Here is a 17467-nt window from a genome sequence, read left to right on the forward strand (position 1 = left end):
TGCACCTCAGTGCTTTTTCTTCTCGTTTCTTCGTTCTCCCAGTCTGTATTTTAGCTGTAGGGCTGTTGATGGAAGTTCCGAAAACAAGGAAGGGTGAAGGATCCTTGCCAATTCGTCCTTAAGGTCTTCTTTGAGACCACGTCTGAAGATGGAAAACTGGGCTTGTTCAGGCCAACCGGCTTCTGTTGCCAAGCGTTTAAACAGTGTGATGTAGGCTAGGAGTTCCATCTGTTCTTGTTGGACATCGAGCAGTTCCTCACAAGCCGTGTATGATATCTCGGGTCGTTCAAATGCTTGTCTCAATTTGTCCGCGGGATCACTGTTGGTGACCAATGGGGTGGCCCATGCTAGAGCATTACCAACCAAGTTGGAAACCATGAAGCCTACTCGGCTTAAATCGGTTGCGTATAAGGTGGGGTGGAAGGCAAAGTGTATCTTGCATGCTTCGATGTATGATTTAAGACCTTTTGGGGACCTGTCATACTTCCCTGATGAGTGCCATGGGTGGTAGGTTGGTAGTATGGGGTTCCCGGGTAGATACCAACTGCCTCAGGACAGTGTTTTCCACCTTTAAATTCTGTACTTCCATGGTGGGGGACTGTACAGCAGCAAGAAGCTCCTGCACTTGTTCTGCGGTTGCCATACTGGGAGTGAGCGGGTGTTGCAAACTGTCAGAATCACTACTGTGAACTGAGCTCACTTCCGACTACTCACCCGAAGTACAGGTCTCCTCTGCCGGATGCTTCTTTCTCTGTTGGTGCTTGAATACTGGTTTCTTTTTATGGAGATAAGGTCTGCCGCGAGACGACTCCACTCTGGTCGTTGGAAGAACCAGAAGACCAGTGGCCCCTGTCCCGCAGTAGGCAAGTGGGGAAAAAGCCTGTGCTAGGCAAAAAAAACCTGATGGTCCGTGAGGCTTATGGATTTCCCAGCCGAGGTAAGTCTTTGTTCTTTGGTCCAGGAGTGTTAGGAAGATAATAAGACAGATGATAATAAGTCAGTGCAGCTGGAAATAGAGATCCGCAGCGCAGAAAATCCTTGGATGGCAGATAGATGCATAAGAATCCAAAGTCAATGAAAAAAGGAAGAGGGAGAAAGAATGTGGAAAGGACCCACGGGGGAGGGGGGAGAAGGGAAGGAGAGAGAAGGAGAGAGACTGACAGAGACTGACAGACACTTGGGGTCCTGAGAGGACAAGGAAAGAGGGCTTACCAAAGCCAAGTGAAAACTCAGGGTGGCATCACAAAGGGAAGACTCCTTAGTGCAGTTGCAACGCAGAGGCCGTCGGGTGAATGACTGAGGACTAACTCACCTGGCGACGGCTATGATGGAAAAAGGACTAGACCGCAACATGTCAACAGAACGCAAACACAAAGAACGTGGTGGGGCAACTAATGGCGGACCCGTCACAACCGGTCCCAAACACCCTGGAAAAACGGGCGCATGACAGTGTGGATCTTCGGAGGCAGAGAGCCACCTGAGGGTAATTTGGGGATTACACTCGTAGATGAGGTGGATCTCACAATCGTGCGTTTTAGTTGAATCGCCAGTTTTGATATTTGTTTTTGCGGCAGCATTGCCGACTGGAGGGTGTACCTGCCCCCCGACATAGGCAACTAGCTGTTTAATAAAACGCAGATGTAAGGAGTTGATGCAAAAAACATAGAATGCTTATCAGAAGGCCATTCACCTTCCAGCTGCCGATATACGGGAGTGTCGGTAGAATTGGAATCACCGCTGCCAGATGCTCAGCTAAGCAGCACTTCCCAAATGCGTACGCGCAAGCTGGTTAAGAATGCTGGGCAATGGGGGTGTGGCTTAGTCCAAAACACTATTCTTGCAATGGAATCCTTCATTCTAAAGGGAAATACAATAACACAATATCAGTATCTAGTTGATGCTTCTAGTACTTAAAGGCCTGAATGAAGCAGATGGTGATAATGCAGCCTTGTATTCATACCACATTAAATCAATGGTGACGATCCACAGGAGCAGCGATCCCAGCAGCTAAGCAGCACTTCCCAAATGCGTGCCAATACCTCATCTTCTCCAGATATCTCCTCCACAATCCGCCGATCCTTCACTCCTCCTGCTGGTCTTAGTGATCCATCTGCTCTGACCTCACCCGAACAAACCACACTTTCTGCTTTCCGTGAGGGGCCTTTTTTTCCCTCCTCCGCCTGTCTGGATTGGCCTCAGTCCCTGGCCAATCTATCCCTGTCGTCCCCTCACAGGACGTGTTGTATGCAGCCAAATTCACAAATGGGAGGATATGCCCCTGCCGTGGAATTGCGATGGTGGCCTGAGAAGAGCATTGTCCCACTTTGTCCTGGCCATGGCCTTGCCAAGCTCCAGTCATGGGGGTGAGAGGGTGAGAGTCTGTGCCCCCCAGTTCTGTCCCCTGGTGGTCTAAGGGCTGCTGATGCTCTGGAGCGGTGCACTGTCTGCTTTGCAGTTTCATAGATCTCGCTGTAACTTCTCTGCTATCTTGCTGTGTCTGCTTTTTCTCTTTCATGCTGATGCATATCCCAGGTTTCTCATTGAAGCTACCAGGTGGCACTGGAGGGCTGCGCTCTCTGCAGGTTGACTCAAGGTTGACTCAAGAAGAGACAGAAAGAAACAGGTGAGCATTTTGACTAAGAGTTGTGGTGCGAGAGAAATGTGTACTGCAAAGAATCATGTTGGCACAGGGGTTTGGACAATAACTGGGGCCCTCCCAAATAGGGTTAGGCCGGGCTCCGGATCGTTCCCTGGTAAGCATCCAACCCACGCTCTAAGCCCCCTAATCAAGGTCAGGATTCTGTCCTTGTCACAGGGATGCCGCATCTGTATTCCACCTGGTAGCTCATCTATACTCTTACCCTGTGATCTTCTTTTCCCTGCTCTTCTCCTTAAACATAGCCTTAATCACTGCGCCACATCCATCACTGGGCTATTCAACATGGCTTATGGATAGCATGTTTGCCAGGGTTTGGGAAGCAACCTAGAATCGCAGAAATCTGCCATTAGCACCTGAGGCAGGTAAAGAAGCTAGTCGGGTTGCTCGAAACATGGGCTTCCCTCCCTCTCCCTGGCATCCCAGGTCCTTCCCTCCACAGACACCCCTTTCCACTTACCTGTGAGTCTTGTGGCATCGCCCACTCTCCTCGGATGCCCCTGTGCCACCATGGAAATGGAAGAGGGGTTCCGCCCGGAGCTTCTCTTCACTCCAATGTCAGCCATGTCAATTGGGTATTTGTCTTAAACATGGGATCTCGCGCTCAATGTTGACCCGTTGTTTCAAATGAATACATTGCTTTTAGCACCCCAGGATGTTAACAAGGGCTGGTAATATCAATAATAACTGCCCCCGTGGACTGTACTGGGTGGTACCATCATTAAAGACCCACGGTATGCTTGGGCATATGAACTTGGGCACCTGGCTGTTACCACCCGGTACAGTTGGGGAGCCGGTTATTATTGCTTTCCCTGCTCTTTGCTGCCCGTGGGCCTGATGCACTCCACACACCAAAACAAATACGTACCTCTTGTTGCTGCCACAAGTCAAGCAGCTTTCACCTAGATTTCTCTTCCCTCAACAAATCCACCTCCCAATGTCATTGAAATGGAAGAGGGCTTCCCTATGAGCCCCAACTTGCATGTCTTTGATGGAGCATCACGTCCACACTACGGTTGTTGGTTGCCTTATTGATATGATATGATAGGTTATTTATAACGTGCTTTCTAAGTGCTTTTTATTTTTTGTCGTGATATATGATATGATATTAGCTCTAAACTAGATTACTGTAATTCCCTGTTCTTGGGAACTCCTGATATTCGGCTTGCTCGGTTTCAGAAAGTTTAAAAAACTCTGCAGTCCACCTCATTTTCAACCTGGCAAGATTCACCTCAGTGAACCTTTTGCAACAGTTGCTCTCTGTCAAACGAGGAATTGCAATTTAAGTTCTCTGCATGGTTTTCAAATGTCTGCATGGACTTGCACCTGATAATTTGGAAAGTGTGATTCCCCTTTATAAGACCATTCATATTCTACGTTCCAAGGATCTAAGGCTATCAGAGACCCCTTAACACCGGTTTAAATCTAGGGGCGATCGTAAGTTCTCTGTTGCTGCTCCCCGACTTTGAAATTCGCTCCCCATCAATAAGGGTACATTAAGTGCCACCAGCAAAGACTGTCCCTTGTGTAACCGAGGACCATGGAAAGTACCATGTGCCAGTCGATGTAATTCCTTTATACTGCACCAAATCCCCTTCATAGCGGTATCAAAGTGCCTAGGCTTGTGCCGTGGAGTGGCGTGCGGTGCACTGGCAAGGTGTATCAAGGTCCTAGTCTGCTAGAAGAAAGAAAGTGACCGAGGGAAAAGAGGATGGGAAAGCGGAAAACGGATACTACGAACACAAGGAGGGATGGATTCCAAAGGAACATTTTTTGTGATGGCATCAGTGTGTCAGTCCTGTTAAGCGGACCATGAGAAGGCCAAAATATGCTAAGGATTTGTGAGATTTGAGATTTGGAGAGTTGTAGGTTGGTGCACTGTGCAATGTTCGATTCATGAGGAATCTTCGAAATCCTGTTAGACTTGCGTGCAAGTTACTTAATTTCAGTACTTTCTCTAAGAAATATTAACATGAGTCGGATAACTTGATGCCATCATATTTTTTTAGATTGAATGGCCTTGGTTACCCATGAAGAAACATTCTCAGCCAGGTTAATGAGTCTTCTTCTCTTGCTGCCCATGTTGTAACACCCTTTCCTATAGACCTCAGAGAGCACAAGATCCCCCATAGTTGAGGCCATTATGAGGGTTATAATACATTTGGGTGACAGGCTTAGAGTTTGCAGTAGCTTGTTGGTTAGGGTTAGAAGAAGAAGAATATACTTTCTATTCTCCAGTCCATAATTCCTACTCAAGGATTGACTATTATCTCATTAGTAATGAACAGGTTAGTCGGACATTGAGCTCAAGCATTGAAGAGAGAGGTATTTCAGATCATACACTGCTTCACATGCAGCTTCATCTTAAGAGAGTGAGAGAGCGGTCAAAAAGGTGGAGGATGCAAGCCAATCTACATAAGGATGCATTGGTAGTTGCAGGGTTGGGGGATTTTATTAAGAGATACTTTTGAGGAGAATGAATGCTCAGCTGATAAGATAGTTTGGGCCTGTTTTAAGGCAGTATCACAAGGTGAATTGATAAGCAGAGCGATGCATGCGAAGAAGAAAGTCAGGAAATAATTAAAAAAATGGAAGAGGAGGTTAAAGAATTACAAAACAGGTGTGCGATTGTAGATACAGAGTTGAATAGGACAAAATTGAAAAAACTAGAGGGTGAGATGAGGAACTATGTACAAATATTGGCAGGGAAAGGGTTATTTTATACAAAACAAAGATTTTGGGAATTTGGTGATAATAATGGTAAGCTGTTGGCCAATAAACTTAAAGGGATGATGACTGATGAATGTGTTTCTTCCATACAAACCGAAGAAGGGGACACTTTGCATAGGAACATGGATATTTATGAATATTTTCGGGATTTCTATATGCGGTTGTATAGGGAAGAACTCTCTCCTAGTGAAGAAGAATTGGGTAACTTCTTTGATAAAATTACTGTTTCGGTGTTATCCGCTGAAAAGAAAAGAAAACTTGAGTCTATGATTGATGTTGCTGAAGTTTATAATGCAATATTACAGTTGAAGGAGGGAAAGTCACCAGGGCCAGATGTTATTGTTTCAGAATTCTATAAGATGTTTGCGACTCAATTATCGCCAATTTTATGTGGGATCTTTAATAACTTTATATCGTCGGGGGCATTGTGTGACTCGATGAAGGATGCATTGATCATTGTTATTCCGAAGCCGGATAAAGATCATAAAAGATGTGGGAACTATATGCCAATCTCTTTGTTGAATGTGGACCGTAAAAATGTTTACCAAAATTTGGGCGAATCGGATGATGACTTGAATGGGAGATCTGATTGATGAATCTCAAGTGGGTTTTACTCCATGAAGGTTTGGTTATGATAACATAAGGACTGTCTTGAATGTTATTGGAGTACATGATGGCAAGGAGTCAAGTGGGATTATAGGTTTTTTTGATGCTGAAAAAGCCTTTGATAGAGTTAATTGGAAGTTCCTGGAATATACGCTGTTGAAAATGGGGTTTGGTTCAGTATTTATGCGCATGATTGATTGTATCCACCATGACGTTAAGGCGAAGGTATTTGTTAATGGATTGATTTCTGGATCATTTCCTCTAACTAAAGGCACGTGACAAGGGTGTCCCTTGTCGCCATTTTTGTTCAATTTGGCGTTGGAAACTTTAGCAGCATACATCAGACAATGTGAGGGAATTAAGGGACTTTGTGTAGGAAAAACAAAGTTAAAATTAGTGGTGTACCGAACTTCGGCTTCGAGTAAGTATTTGGCCGAATTCTGGCTGAAAAAAAGCCTTTCGTCTCCGGCCGAATAGTTTCTAGCTATTCGGCTCTAGCCGAATACTTTGACATTCCCATTTGAATACAATGCAACATGAACTCAGAAAGTCAAATATAGACTTCAGTTTGCAAAACTGAATAGAATTAGACCAGACAAATTGCTATCACACAGCTGAAAAATATCTTATATTGTAATCTGCTCTTAAGGGCATGTTTTGTTACAGATTCTTAGACAAAAAAGGTGCTCATCTTTTATACTTAGCCTGCATCAATACAGGAACATCTTTTCTTTTGGCGAATGTTTATATGCAATGTGCACTTTTTTCAGTTGGAAAAAACAAACTGAAAGAAATGTGCATAGATACTTTCAGTTCCTGTCATGTCACTTCCCATTGCGTACGTCATAGCCCCTCTTTTCTTTTTTTAAGTACTTGAGTCCATTATCTGATATTTTATAAGGAAATGATAAGTTGCATATGTTTGTGTATTGATGAGAAAGAGTGGCTAGGATAAGTGAAAAGTGAGCAGCATTTGTTTGGGTCGGGTGAACAGTTGTAGTTCACGCATTTCAGATTTCCTCTTGACTTGTATCCTGCATGAGCCGACATGAAACATTTTATACATTTCTATGTGAGCTGCAAAAAAGTTTCGAAACTCGACCGCATCGACTTTGCAACTGGATAGAGGATGAAATGCATCTGATTCACAAAGGCACTTCTTTTGCATTTGTGAAGCCTCCTACTTTAACTGCCACTGAATATGCAACAATCTTCTGTACATTTGGTCGCTTCATTTTGGTAAAATCTGCTTTATTTCTGGCTTTTATACTTTAAATGAAGATGCTACATTCATTACAATGAAGAGAAATAAAAGTATAGAATGCATTTAAAATGGTGCTTTATTTTTTTGTTTTTTAATAAGTGTGTCTTTTGAAGTTTGGAACATGATTTATTAAATAAAGCAACTGTTCGGCTTCATATTCGGCTTTCGGCCGAATAGTTGACAAGCTATTCGGTATTCGGCCGAATACTTAATATGCTATTCGGTACAGCCCTAGTTAAAATACTGTCTTATGCAGATAATATGATGATTCTCCTATCAAATCCTGAAGTATGTGGATCCTTGTTAAAACAAATGTTTGAAGTAATGGGGAAACTGTCGGGACACAAAGTAAATTGGGACAAAACTGAACTTTGTCGTCTATCTAAGACATATAATAAGGGAATTTTAAGGTCCTGGAATTGTAAATGGTCTCCCGGGGGGTGTTAAATATTTGGGTATACATATAATTGGTGACTTGAATAAAATTGTTCTACATAATATTGATAAGATATTAGACAACCTTGCGTTCTCTATTAATAGATGGGAGAGGTTGAACTTGAATCTATGGGTAAAAAATATTGTGATTAAAATGATTTTGTTGCCTAAGGTTTTATATATGATACAATCATTACCTCTATTGATTTATAAGAAACAACTACTGAAGTTTGACAAACTTTTTCAATCCTTTTTATGGGGACTTGTTAAAAGGTCTCGTATCCCGAAATATGTCTTGCTGCAAAAAGTTGAAGTGGGAGGGTTTGGCTATCCAGATTTGGTGAAATATTATGAGGCCTTTTTGCTCAAGAAAAGTTTGTATTATTTTAGAGAAAATAATGTTGGAGGACCTGTTTGGTTGCTTGTGGAGAGAGAGACTTGTGCGCCATATCACTTAAATAACCTTTATACTATGGGAAAGTTGTCAAATAAGAGGCTAAAATTGCAACTGATTATTGCCACTAGACAGGTTCTATGGTCTTAGTTTAGAGAAAATGAACAAAGTTTTGGTTTCAGTCAAGATGCGTCTATATGGCATAATGAGATATTACAACTTGATAATAGATGTTTGCAATGGCAAAGTTGGATTGGGAAAGGTATATTAAATCTAAGTGATTTGTTTGATGGAAATCGACTATTGCAATTTGAGGAGCTGCAAGGTAAGTATCATTTAGGAAATAGAGAACAGAGGAGGTATCTGGATTTGATTTCATTAATTAATCAAATAATGAGTATTGCTGGTGATTCATTGAGGAAGAAACCAGAGATCTGCAAGCTGTTGGTTGGGCTAGAATATAATGTACGTACCTATATGAATTTCATGTCCATGGAGGTAGGACATATAGTTACCTGGAATGAGCTGAGGAATATATGGTTGAATGATGTTAATATGGTAATTTCTGAAGGGGTATGGCCTCAGGGTACCTGGTGGCATGATCAACCAAGACCAGGATGAACCAATGTCCACCTGAAGTGTTTAGTTGGTAGGATTTATTGGACACCTGTTAAGATATTTAGATTGAAGTTGAGGATGGATGAGTTGTGCTGGAGTTGTGGAAGAGATAGAGGTACCCTATTGCATTTACTTTGGGACTGCTCGAGAGTGAAGGAGTTTTGGAGAGATGTAATTGATCGGATTGATATGGTTTTTGATATTGTCATGCAAAGGTCGGTAGCGAATGTGATGCTGCTTCTACATAGAGGAAGGTGTGTGAACACTAGGAAATATAATATCTGGATAGATAACGCTGTAATGCAGGCGATTAAGCTAATCCTTAGGGTCTGGAAGACTAGAAATAAACCTACTGTTGAGGACTGGTTGGTAGAGCTGCAGGTTCTGCCCAAGTACGAAAAGATCTCAATGAAGGATAAAGGATAAAGGTAAAGTGGGTGATTATCTCTGATTATGGGGCCCATTCCATATTTTATATGAGTGATGAAGTAGAATGAGGGTAGGAGAGAGGAGTGAGAGGGCACCCCCCTTCATTTTCTTCTCCTTTTCCTGTTTTCTTTTGTGGCGTTTTATGTGTGCTGGTGTGGATTTTATAATTGTTTCATGTTTTGCTATTTACACAGGGTTATAGTATATTGATATATTTGGGTGAGGGTATACTGGAATTTTGGATATCTATTACTGGTTTTATTGAATGGTTATTGTTGTATTAGATTTTATTGTTGTAATTCATTAAACTATGTGATGAAATTATTTTTTGTTGGAAATCTAATAAAAGATGTTAAAAAAAAGAAACAATAATAAGTCTAGAAGTTAGATTTGATTTAGGTTAGGATAAATTATCACATACATAATGGAACATCAGCTGATCCCTAGGATAGGCTTAGAGCAGAGGTCTTCAAACTGTGGGTCGAGTCCCCCTAGGGGGGACCTGAAGTATGTCCAGGGGTGGCGTCAGGCTCTTCAAAAAGGGAGTACAGTGACTGATTTCAAAAGAAATATAAGCAGATATGGCACTGGGATGGGGGGCGGGGGGGCCTGTTACCACTATTTGCACTCGAGGGGATTGGGAAGGTAGGGGGCCTCGACTACAATATTTGTATTCAATGGAGCCTCTGCATTAAAATGTTTCAATGCTACTGACTTGGAGTGTGAGTTGGTGTTTAATCTTGTAAAGAGTCTGTTGTGGCACTAGGCACTGATGCATCGGTCCCTCCTCCCCAGACTTTACTTCTGATTTGTCCTGACAGAAATGTGCAACAACAAAAAAAACATGTGCGCTATTCTTGCTGCTTTCTCAGCTGTCTTACGCTCCCTCTCTGGCACAGTACTGTCTTCTCATGGAAGCTCAGTTAGCTTCCACTCTTTGTCCTCACTCCCCACAATTAATCTATAGTGATTGGTCTGGTGCTTGCAGCTGAAGCAGTTGAGTTTGGGGTCTGGGAAGCTTAGATTGTCGCCCTCTCGCTCATACAGGGTCAGGTGGGTGCTAACTAGACGGCTACTGGTGGCTGTGACCAATAAGCAAAACACAAGAGGTGATGGCTGCAAGGTTTGGAATGAATCTTAACCTTTGGCATTGCTCTGGGCAACCCTCCAGACCATCGTTCTTTGCTTGCCAAGCCATTACTAAAGGGGAAAGACCATGTGCCAATCAGACGTGGGTCCCGTGCCGGGTGGGCGTAGAGGCAGATGAAGAACGATGGTCTGGAGGGTTTGCTAGAGCAATTGCCAGAGGTTTAGGATGCATTCTAACCCTTCCAGCCATCACCTGGTTGTTTCTGCTGTGTCCACAAGCATTCACACTCCATGGACACATCCAGCCTAACTGCCCAGAGACCACCCTGAGCTTAGCCTCTCTCAGCTCCATGCCCCTCAATCAGAAGGCCATTAAATCACTCTGTGATGGAAACGATGTTCATTGATTGAACCCCTCAAATTGCTTCTCTTTAACAACTACCAAGGCCTAACGCTCTCTTCGACTTATAAACGCCATACATGCATACATGGACTGAGAATCATTTCTCAGACTGATTATCAATGCTATACCAAGCCACATTTACAAAAACGAATTCATCCAAACACTGTGGCGTACTGGCACACTGACTGGTATGATTTAAGAAGATCCTTATTGTGCCACTCCAATTGTAGGCTACATTGATACTTTTTGTGTGCTGGTACTTACAGGTCTCACTGACTGCTCCTCTTTGATCTCATTTTACAGAAAGCAGAAGCCGGCCATCCCCCAACCAGGCAGACTCATTGGTTCTCGGTACACATCCACCTCAGAGCTGCTACCAACCCCACTGCCCAGACGGCCTTCTGCAGCCAGCTTCAATTGCAGATTGCCACAGACTGACCACCAGGTAGGGTATTTGGGATTACCCAAGTGCACTGATGCTATCTAGAGGGCAGCTGTGGTCCATGCAATGAGTGCATTTTAACATTTCAGACTGGTCACTCGACCACAGGAAAATTGCACTTGACCTTCCAGAAAAAGGACCCGACTATGCCCGTGGTCGAATGGATTGTGCTTGATTTCACAAGTCATGCCTAATGGGATGAGAGAATGTCATGCAATGTACTCTGTTACTATTCAACCACCCAGCTGTTATAACATGCTAGTTATCTAATCTGATATTTCATGCATCCCAGGCCTAATATTCACAAAACAGCATTGGCTCAAAATAGAATGCAACTTTACATTCAAAATGCTTCTAATATATTCTGGCCCGGTCTGCTTCCTAAAGCCTGCCATGTTTCCTCTGCAATCTTATATTATTTATTCATTTCCAAGCAGAACCTATCATGCAGGCTCTAGAAAATATTTTCATAAGACGCGGCTTCTTTCATCCACCAAAGCGTGTTCCATTTTTCCACAAATGGATAACACTTTCCTGAGTGGCTGTGGCGGTGCTGTGGGAAGAAGCATGGGGACCCTAACTTGGACACTTTTCAGAAGTAATGCTATATATGCACTGCACTTTGTGTTCCTTTTAGAACAGCTTGTTCACCGCAATACATCAATGAGAAATATCACAAGCTCTGAGCAACTGAGCTCCCGCTGCTCCATGGAAACAGTTACACCATGGTGGACTGTGCAAGGGACGGCCCAGCAGGCTTTTTGCCCCAGAACCCTTTTTTTAAAAGCTTGCAAAAAAGTCATTTTTATGGAGTATTCCTTTACTATAATGTTTTATTTCTAACTTAATATTTGTGTTACTTTTTTAATAAAAAATGTAATATTTTCTGTCTGGGGTTGCTGTTGGTACTCTTGTTCAAAGTAGGTTTGCCTGGCATTTCGGTGCTGGATTGCCCTTGTGGGCAGGACAGCGACTGATATGCAAATGGTTATTCCACCTTTGTGAAAAGTACAGTGAGCAAAAAGCAGTGGCTGCGGACCCTCAAAGTGGGAAAAAAACATGTAACGGGTTATCATGCCATGTTCTTTCTAGAGGGGGCGCCTGCTACCTTTTTTGTATGTTTTGCAAGGAACTTGGGGTTGGTCACCCTAAGTTATCTGGGGGAAACGAGAAGTGCACCCCTTGCTCACTGTGCTCAGAAATGCACAGCTCCACCTCACTGATGAGGCCCAACAAGTCTCACTCTGACCCAAGCCCTGCACCCTCTAGAGTTGTTTAAATTGCGTTAACCTGGTTTAGTGCCACAGGTTTGGCCAATACGCATCATGTGTGGGTGAACCTATGTGTTTGGTGGTTTTGAGGTCCAACTTGTGTGTGATTGGAAGGTCGGCTTAGGTCAGCCCATGAGTGAATTTGTCATCTGTAGAGCAACCCTGTGCATTCCTCAAAGTTTCAATTTTACAGAGGACTACTGTCTGACAATGGACTGCTGCATCTTCACACAGTAGTCCTTGGAGCATGACCCTGGCTCCTTTGTTCTTTGTCCATGTCCCAGTATTTTCTTAGTTTCGGAATCCCAAACGGGACTTTTTGTCCTTCTTACAGTCCTCCTGGTTGGCAGGACTGTCACTATCATTTGGCACTGTTTCCTTGCCTTTGCTATCCTGCCTCACTGCAAAATCCTCCTGGACCCAGCACCTTTGAGGTAGTGAGTCTCCCTGGCCTAGGTGAGTGGCAGGCGACTACCACTCTGCACCTGCTCCATCTGCTCTCATCCTGGGTCACCTCCATATGTTGATCTCATTGTGATACCATTCCTTGATGGCCGTCTGCTCCCTATTTCCCCCTTGAGTTGTCCGGATCCCCTTGCTCTGGCTTGACTGTCTTGCTGGTGCCTTCTCCATCACTGCAGCTGCGTCTGCCTGCTGGCGCCGTCGCCCCCTATTCCGAAGCCAAATTTACAGTGACTGCCAAGGTCAGTAGCTGTCCCTGTGTCCTGATATAGTCTTTGGAATTGTGGCAAGTCTGGGATTAGTGGAGGTATGCAGCCCCTTACCCCTGCCTCACAACCGCAGATAACCATTGAAATCCAGTGGTCAATATTCTATTTTGCATCAGTCCTAACTGAGCCTTACATTTGGAACTTGCTCTCTTCAAGGAGGTCCCCTCGGTGGTTCCCTAAGGTTTCCTAGGGTTGTTTACTTCTTTGGCAGCACCTGTAGGTAGATCTGGTACTTTGCTCAAAGCTGGGCATTTCGGCGCATCTTAAGCACGCTGACCTACAAGAACCGAGCAACACGCTCACCTACCAGCGTAAACGCAGTCAAGCACGGACCTTCAACAGGCACAGTGAATTGAAAAGTCGGATGATGACAGTTTCCAAGAATGAGACCCTGCTACACTGTTCAACTACTGATAAAACGTCTCACTACCCACTACAAAGAAATGCACATTTAACTCTACATCCTTGCATTTCCACCACTGATGACACACCTCTTTCCCCGCCCCCCAGTAGCATTAGCATAATGCTTGCTAGCCATAACAGTGACGTGGCCTCAAACCATCTGTCACTCGGACATCCGGCTTGCAGGCAAGCGCTTTGCCAAGTCCTGTATCCGGGTCTGCAGAGACCCGCCCTCCGGGATATACAAGCTTGAACAACAACAAAAAATGAGCACATTAACAGTGGCCCCAGACAGGTTGCAGACATACATGAAGCAGTAGAAAAACTGGAGGCCGATCTTGTATCTACATCTCCCGACAAAGTGCATTCTGCAACCCATTCGTCGAATAAACAGAAAAGCAAAAGATGTGAAGCCCGAGCTGAAATATGGGCGGCGCAAGCTCTTGCAACTCCTGGACGCTCCATAGTGGAGTCATTTAAACCTGCTAGTAGTCACACCTGCCCAAGAAAACATACGCTAAAACGGATGTCGGCAACGGCAACGGAGATAAAGAACCGAACAAGAGCATGGTATTAGAAGTAGTCCCGTCCCAATTTCTGTGTGTGACACTAGAGGCGACACAAATGTTCAAAAATTAAACACAAGCACAAAACATAAAACAATCTGTTGACATTGAAGTCCTTATTTCCGCTAAGATGCACACCTTTTGGTTTTGATAACCATGGTCTCTCAAATGAACGTGATCTACCGACCGATACCAACCCATTGAATTCATTCTCCTTCAACACAGATGCACTGCAAACTTTGCAAGGAAAAATTATTAGGAATAATGCAGCAGTATTGCAGAATAAGAATTCTGACACGCGATCGATCGTACAGTCTGTACAAACGAATAGTGAACTGCCTTTGCAACCTTTGTGGATTCTATGAGCACCCGTAAAAGTAACTGATTTAACAGCACACCACAAAAAAGATATGGTCGAAGATGTCACTGTCTAGGATCGCAGAAATAATTTTAGCCTTTGCAAACGCAGTACAATTTAATGCCAGCCTTAACAATTGCGGTGGCCCCATTCCTTAAGCTATACAAATCTATTCATGAAAGCTTTAAGGATCAGCCACCACTGCTAGCCATAGCCCACACCAAATTAATCCATATGGACATATTTACAACTTCTCTGCAACAAAGGCTAGCTCGAGAAACTGACTCGGAAAACCTGCTACAAAAGCTGTTATGCGACCATATGAGGGACATTGGCACAAACACAAAGATCCAGCTTGATGTAGCAAAGGAAATCTTAAAATGGGGCAAAGAATCAACAAAAAGATCTCATTTAGAGCCTGAGGTTACAATTGGATCAAACAGTAGCCTGCCCATATCTATGTCCACAACAAACCCAAACATCTTTAATGGCTAGATCGACAGAATATCTAATAAAATTGAACCTGCCTCATCCCTCGTAACAACTCGCGATCAGCCGGACAAAAGAGCTTCAACTTTTATCTCTACCACTGTGCTAATACCTTCAGTGACCAATACAGACCAGAGAGATCAGCTTAAAGATCAAGAGAAATCAGTCACAGATTTGGTTTTACCACCAGCTGAGAATGGTCGTGAAGCACAAGGTACTGAGATCCAAATGGCAGCCTCAAACCTCGTGACATCAGGTTTACCAACGGCAGACACACTGCCAAGTATCAAAAGGATAACGGTTGATGTGGATAGTAGTGAGGCTAATTCAGATCTTTTATTCACTTAAGAAAAAGAAACGATGACTTACTGGAAAAGAAAAAGAAAAAGAAACGATGGGACAATACTCATTCACAAACAAAAAATTCCAAAAATATACCAGGAAAACAAGTGACCAAAGCATGCGGTGCCCGTGGCTTTATTCGTAATCTAAAGTCCGCCTCCCTTCCCCCAAAATGTGAAAAGGGCCTATCGGAGAATGCGACTCGAGAAAAGAACAAAACTGCGGAGAAACAAAATAAAACACTGTCTGAGACCGATGGTCAAGCCAATAGTGATGCAGAAATCTATGAAGAAGAATCCGAAAACGGTGAAATGATTCATTTAGTGATTCCAGTAGAATATTTCATCACCGACCAGCTGTCGGAACCCTCCAAGGGCTTTGAGAAACCTGAAGGACGACATTGCCATCAAACCTGCTGAGAATATTGAATTCCTAATGCTAGAAGACAGGCGTACAAAAATTGTGTGTAATCATGAAACTGGGAAAATCTACTTTCTACAGACTCAATCAATAGGAATGCACGTCTGACGAATCATCACGAAGCCTGCCTACTAATTGAAAGTAATAGAAGCACACAAATGAACTTAAAAACCAGACCAACTAAACAAGTATTCGGGAACACAAAACCAATCGACAGCCTAGAACATAGATCTGTATTCGAATATAGAAATACAGAGAGAAACAGCCACAATAAAAGATTCTGGAATATCACACGTTGGTAAACAACTGTGTGTTATCTTGAACGACTCCTTCCATTAAATGATGGACTGATGCTTAACCGCTCAAATGTTTTCAGTTTGTTCAAGCTCATACGCAGGCTGCATAGTCTAGAGTCTTGTGACATAGCAGCAATCGAATTTCCACTCCCTAATCAATACGATTGCGCTTGTCTGCGTATAGCCTCAAGAATGATGCAAGCCCTGCTCCTTGAAGCCGAAACACTTTGGCCATTAGGAACTAAGCTCCCAATCACTTTGTTCCACGAAAACAGCTAGTATTGCCATAAGAGACCCCGAAGAGACAGTTCATCTATTAGAAATTCAACTGCATTTAGACCTACTCATTGAGGTCCTACAGAACGTGAAGCCCGGAGTGAAGTCCCTTTTAATTCCCATCAAAATCACTATCAAGAACATCCATGAGAGAAAAAGAGAAATAAGTGTGCGGACCATAAAAAAGCTCAAACACCTACCGAAACTAATTGGGAATGGTTATCCAAATCCCTAAATTCTGCCAAAACGCAATAGCTTACAGAATTAAAGGCTGAAGACATACTTAGAATCGGAAGCCTGAATACACGAGGCTTCAAGCACCTTTTCAACAATGTGTGTGCAAACCTTGACACAATGGACATTCTCGTCTCCAAGAAACATGGCTGACATCTCCCCCACTCGTGGAAAGTTACACACTATTGATAAATCCTACAAAGAAAAATCAACAAGGAAGACCATCATCTGGTATAACGCTGATAAAAGCTGGGATAGGTCTCAAGATTGTTGAAAAAAGGAATCCTAATCACTTCATGCAATTAATGGTATTGGAGGTAGAGAAATCAAAAGACTACATTTCACCATTCATCATAATTTTAAACCTCTATTGGAATCCGATTGTCGTGGCAGGACAAATGTTTTGTTAATGAAGCAATGGCGGCAGTGGACAACTGCAGAATTCAATATCCTGATGCCATGCACATTTTATGTGGTGATCTAAACATGAACTGCCTCAAATACAGATCTGACACCTTGATAATCCAAGAAAAAGACAATAAGAAACACATGTGCAAGAACCTCTCAAGACTAGACAAATGGATGAGAGAAACTAAAGAGCGAGACTTGCATACTATATGAGACATACCAGCAGCTCCAACATGGCGAAGAAGAAACCAATCGTCAATTTTAGATTACTTCTTAGTGTCAGTAATGTGCATCATCTGATAAAATCACTAAGAATAATCAAAACAACTTGCAGCGATCATGACCTGGTGAAATTGTGCCTGTGGCTCCCGCTTCAAGAAAAAAAAGAAAGCAGGACAAAAACTGTTGAAGTGGGATGAAGGCACATGAGATTCAGCTAGTGAACAAGTATTTTCAAAAAGCTCTACAAGAAAATATAATGGGCCTAAACTTTCTGCCTCTATTTTGCGAATTTAGCATGACTATTAAACCTGGTCTAAAAACGCAATTTATGCCGATACACAGATATGATCAAGAAATCGTAGAAAAAAAGAGAGTTGCACCAAGAT

At 43.1% G+C, this 17467-nt stretch overlaps 1 protein-coding gene across 1 annotated transcript in view; it reads left to right on the plus strand.

Annotated features, from left to right (window-relative positions):
• Positions 1-17467, plus strand: part of MAPK15 (mitogen-activated protein kinase 15) — a 396607-nt gene that overhangs the window by 58805 nt on the left and 320335 nt on the right. The window contains exon 2 of the mRNA XM_069621971.1: positions 10928-11069. The gene's annotated coding sequence lies outside the window, so the exon portion shown is untranslated. The remainder of the gene's footprint in view (positions 1-10927; positions 11070-17467) is intronic.

This window comes from Ambystoma mexicanum, chromosome 5q, assembly GCF_040938575.1.
Source record: "Ambystoma mexicanum isolate Mex_15411 chromosome 5q, UKY_AmexF1_1, whole genome shotgun sequence".
Taxonomy (NCBI): domain Eukaryota; kingdom Metazoa; phylum Chordata; class Amphibia; order Caudata; family Ambystomatidae; genus Ambystoma; species Ambystoma mexicanum.